General features: G+C 32.6%; 1 pseudogene; it reads left to right on the top strand.

Moving 5' to 3' along the window:
• Nucleotides 1–1,451: 1,451 nt before the first annotated feature.
• The window catches only part of LOC107493760 (60S ribosomal protein L18-2-like), a 9,433-nt pseudogene continuing 5,223 nt past the window's right edge, over nucleotides 1,452–5,661 (top strand).

Genomic DNA, 5,661 nt, shown 5'->3' with positions numbered 1-5,661 from the left:
TGATCTATAATAAGAAGGAAATGGTGGATACCCAAAAAAGAAAGCATAATGGACACCATCACCAAAAAGAAAGAAGAATTATTGTTAATATTTTCTTAATTTATACTACTAAATGAAAATATCTAGATCAAGATGTAGTATTGATTCATCAGAACACGACAACAACATAGAATTCAAATAGCATCCAAAAGAGTTAACTCGCATGGCTTCATCAACATAAGCTTAGCTTGTAATTAGAATTCCTGCACGTCCACAGGTAGGCAATTATCATTTGATAAAAATTTAGTATATTCATAAATCATGAAAGTATAATACCCACAACTTAATTGGTCACAGAATCACTCACTTATATAAATAACACTATTATATTTTTCATTTTTCAAATTTACTGACACTCATAAAACAAAGGAACACTTCTCAATTCTCATAACACAATTTTATTATTTGAAACACACTCAATACATAAGCCATATGTGCCTTTATATAAGCAAAGTTTTATACTGAAAATTCATAATTCTACTAGCTTCCTAATACAAATACTTATCCAACTTTACTTCTTACTTTGACTATTCAAATAAGTAACTACTGCTTGTAATTTCTAACACATCTTGAAAATTCTTCAAGCGTAGTCATCAATTTTGAAGCTTCCAATAAAATTTATGATTTTTCTAGTATGGAGGTGATGAGTGCAACTTATATATTCAATTCCAATTCAATTTGATTTTGAACTTTTTCAATGTTCTAGTATGTTGTAGTTGTACTACTTTCTCGAATATTCTTGATTTAATTTTTTAATATTGCCTCCCTTAAATCAAGCTTGTAGAATTAATCATTCCAAGCATCTTTTTCAACTTGTAAAATAACTCTGTCTTCAACAGTTTTGTAAAGATATTTGAAACTTAGTCTTCAGTGGGATAGTACTCAATAAAAACTTATTTCTCATTCACCAACTCTCTAATTTTGTGAAATCGAATATCAATATACTTCGATCTTCCATGGAATATTGGATTTTTGCAAAGTGCAATAGCTGACTTGTTATCGCAAAATATTGTTGTTGGAGTACTTTGTTTCTCGTTCAATTCCTCAAGAATTCTTCTTAGCCAAACTGCTTGCGTTGCACAACTTGCTGCTGCTATATATTCTGCTTCTGCTGTAAAGAGTGCTACTACTGGTTGTTTCTTTGACGACCATGAAATTGCACCAGAACCAAGATGAAATACAAACCCTGAAGTACTTTTTCTTGTTTCTATATCTCCGGCCCAATCACTATCAATGTAGCCAACAAGATTTATTTCATTAGTATTTTCACAATAAATTCCATCATTTAAAGTACCTTTGATATATCGAAGAATTCTTTTTGCCGCTTGCAAATGGTACAAGGCTCCTCCATAAATCTACTAAGCAAACCAACTCCAAACACAATATCTGGTCTAGTCGCAGTCAAGTATCTTAGACTTCCAATCAAGCTTTTGTAGTATGTGGGATTTACTACTCTTCCTTTATCTTCTCTCAACAATTTGAACTTTTTTCGACTGAAGTAGAAACTGGTTTTGAGTGCTCCATTTGAAATTTCTTCAAAATATCATTTGCATATTTTTTCTGAGAAACAAAAATTCCATCATCTTTTTGAACTACTTCAATGTCAAGGAAATAAGACATCAAGCCCATATCCGTCATTTCAAAGTGCTTTATCATAGCCTTCCTAAATTCTGAAAGTATCTTCAAATTATTGCCAGTAAAGATCAAATCGTCAATATAAAGACACACAATTAAGATATCTCCAGGTTCAATGAAGTTGATATAAAGAGTATGCTCAAACGGACATCTTCTGAAACCATTCTCAATGAAATAAGAATCAATATTCTTGTACCACGCTTTTGGTGCTTGCTTTAGCCCGTACAAAGCTTTCTTCAGTTTGTAAACTTTATCTTCTTCTCCAAAAACTTCATATCATGCAGGTTGCTTAACGTACACTTCTTCTTCTAAAGTGACATTTAGAAATGTTGACTTAACATCCATCTAATGTATCTTCCACTTATTTTGAGTCAAAAGAGAAATAATCATACGAATAGTGTCTAATCTAGCAACTGGAGCAAATACTTCAAAGTAGTTGGTACCTGGTTTTTGTTTGTATCACTTTGCAACTAATCTTGCTTTGAAACGATCAACTTCACCACTGGATTTGTACTTTGTCTTGTAAACCCACTTTATCAGGTAGTCTCCGATCTCTTTGAAGTCTTCTATCTAGATGATTTTGGTTATTCGGTTGTGTTAGGTTTCCTTTCTTCTACTTTATCACATGTATTTGGAATTATAGTCAGATGCTTTTCTATCTTTGTGTTCTAGTCCCACATGTCTTTCTCCTCAAATGTCGTGTCTCTGCTGATGATCACTTTCTTTGATACTGGATTATACAACTTGTATGCTTTTGAGTATGTGCTATAGCCGATAAAAATACACTTCTCGCCTTTGTCATCTAAATTCTTCCTTAATTGATCTAGTACGTGGGTGTAAGCGATGCACCCAAAGACTCTGAAATGATGAATGGAATGCCCCTTTCCACTCCAAGCTTCTTCTGGAGTTTTATCTCGAACACTCTTTGTTGGACATTTGTTTAAAATATTAACTGCTGTTGCGATTGCTTCTGCCCAAAACTCTTTAGGCATTTGTTTTGACTTGAGCATACATCTGACCATATCCATGATGATTCTATTCTTTCTTTCAACAACTCCATTTTGTTGAGGAGTATATCTAGTTTTTAGTTTATGTTAAATTCCATGTTGCTTAAAGTATTCTGAACACGCAAGATATTCTGTTTCTCTATCTGTTCTGAGAATTTTGATCTTACAGCCACTTTATTTTTTGACAAATGCCTTGAATGTCTTAAAGACATCACGTGCTTATGATTTCTGCCTCAGAAAGTATACCTATGTATATCTACTAAAATAATCAATAAAAGTGATAAAATGTCTGCTACCACTGTTGCTTGGAACTTCAACAGAACAGAGATCTGAATGCATAATTTCAAGTAATATTCTGGCTCTCCATGACTTTCCTATAGGGAATGGATCTCTGTTCTTCTTTCCCAATTGACAAATTTCACAAACACAATTGGGACTATGAATCCGTGGTAGACCAGAAACAAGTCCTTTTCTTGACAGGTAGTTGATGCCAGAAAAATAAAAAAGCCCAAATCGCATATGCCACAACCAGTTATCATCAAGTATCACATAACTCATGCAAGAGGGATTAACATGTTGAATTTTTAACGGAAACATTCTGTTTGAAGTCATCTTTGCTTTATCTATGAACCTTCTGTTGTTGTCCAACATAGTGCAATATCCATGATAAGTTATCATCTTATATCCCTTCTCAGATAATTATCCCATACTCAGTAAATTGTAATCAAGTTCAGGAGCATAAAAATATCAGAAATATAACTCAGAGAGCCATCCTGCAATCTAATTGGCATATGCCCTTTTCCTTCAATAGGGATCTTTGTTCTGTTACCAAACTTCAATAATAGTTTAACTGAATCATCTAGAGAAGAAAATAACTCCTTTCTACCAGACATATGATTACTACAAGCATTATCCAAGTACCATATATTTTCATCTTCATCACATGAATTACTTGTAAAAAATAAAGTTTGAGTACCCAGATTATCATCAATATTTTGATGCTGATTTTCTGCAATGTGTGCTTGATTGTTATTCACCATTTTGAATATGCAATCTGCTACTTTGTGTCCATACTTTTCACAATGAAAATAGTTAAAATTAGTTCTTTCTTGATAAAAATTGCCTCGACCTCTTCCTCAGTTGACATGCCTGAAATTCGTTCCACCTCTTCCTTGATTAGGTAGTGTAAAATTATTATAACTTCCTTGGTTGTAATTGCCATGAACTCTACCTCTGAACTTCCTCTACCTCTATTTTGAGGATTAAAACCATGACCTCGTCCTTCTTGTGTACGGCTTGATTATACAAAATTACTTAAATTCACTCGGCTTTTTAGGGTTTTCTCGGTTGATTTTTCTGACTTCTTCAGTATTCTACTGATGTGGCTTTCCATGGTTCCTTGCAACTCTGCAATCATTATAGTATCCATATCGTGGGACTCTAGTATCGTAGTCACCACATGGTCATACTTCATCGGCATGGTGCGATGAATTTTCTCCACCAGTTTGCTATCGGGTATATCTTCTCTATAAACTCATCTTATTAATAAGGTCTGTAACACGAGTAAAATATTGCTCAATGATTTCTGAGCTAGACATCTCATACCTTTCATATTCTCTTCTGGAAGACTGTAGCTTTGCTTTCTGAGCTTTTTCTACACCTTTATATGACAGCTTCAACGTGTTCCATGCTTCTTTTGCACTTTTGGAATTTGCTATTTTGCCAAACACTGTATAATCTATACCTTGATGAATTTGAAATAGTGCCAATTGATCTCTTCTCTGTTGGGCAACATCTGCTCCTTCTTGCAAACCCGATTCAATGAAATTCAACAGGTTTTGGGTCTTCAAATGGTTACACATCAAAGTCTCCCAATAACTATAATCAAGTTTTCCATCTAACTTGGGACCGGACCACAGAATATTAAAAGTGTTTGTCATACTGACTCTACAAACGAACAATTATGCGAGAACTCTCTCACACCTCAGAAACTCTCAAACACCAAGTGCTGGATTAACCAACTCTGATACCAAATGAAAGTATAATACGCACAATTAATTGGCTCCAAAATCACTCACTTACATAAATAACGCTATCATATTTTTCATCTCTCAAACTCACTAACACTAATAAAACAAAGGAACACCTCTCAATTCTCATAACACTATTTTATTATTTGGAACACACTCAATATATAAGCTATATGTGCCTTTATATAGGCAAAGTTTCATACTAAAAATTCATGATTCTACTATCTTCTGAATACACATACTTATCCAACTTTTCTTCTTACTTTGACTATTCAAATAAGTAACTTTTTCTTGTAATTTCTAACACATCTTGAAAATTCTTTAAGCTTAGTCATCAATCTTAAAGCTTCCAATGAAATTCATGATTTTTTTAGTATGGAGATGATGAGTGCAACTTGTATTCAATTCCAATTCAATTTGATTTTAAACTTTTTCAATATTCTAGTATATTATAGTTATACTACTTTCTTAAATATTCTTGATTTAATTTTTTAACAAATCATTTAGGCTGTAGCTAAATATGGATTGTATGAAGACATATATCAATTGGAAGATGCATAATCTTATAAGTAGTAATAGTCTTCTACCATTATCAAAATAAGGACAATTTCATTTCGTTCATATAATATTGAATAAATATTTTTTTATCTCGGATCATCTATTTGAAAGATAAACCTTTTTTCTACAATTCGAAACCTTTTAGTCGACTCTTATTCATCTAAATAATTGAGTCTAAATGGCACTTATTATTAATTTAAGAAACCTTAACATATTAACAAGTTATTTTTTATGGAGTCTACTTAGATCAATTACTAGGATAGTTAGAGACTGAAATAAGAGATTTTCAAATTTTATGCTTTGTTCATGGTGCAAATGGTGAGGGATTGCAAATAACATTTACTCTATAATTTTCTAATAAATACTATATTTGTGAGTAAACATTCAATCTG

This window comes from Arachis duranensis, chromosome 6 (genome assembly GCF_000817695.3).
Source record: "Arachis duranensis cultivar V14167 chromosome 6, aradu.V14167.gnm2.J7QH, whole genome shotgun sequence".
In the NCBI taxonomy this organism is placed as follows: Eukaryota; Viridiplantae; Streptophyta; class Magnoliopsida; order Fabales; family Fabaceae; genus Arachis; species Arachis duranensis.
The sequence above is the reverse complement of the archived record's forward strand: the minus strand, read 5'-3'. Positions and strand labels throughout refer to the sequence as shown.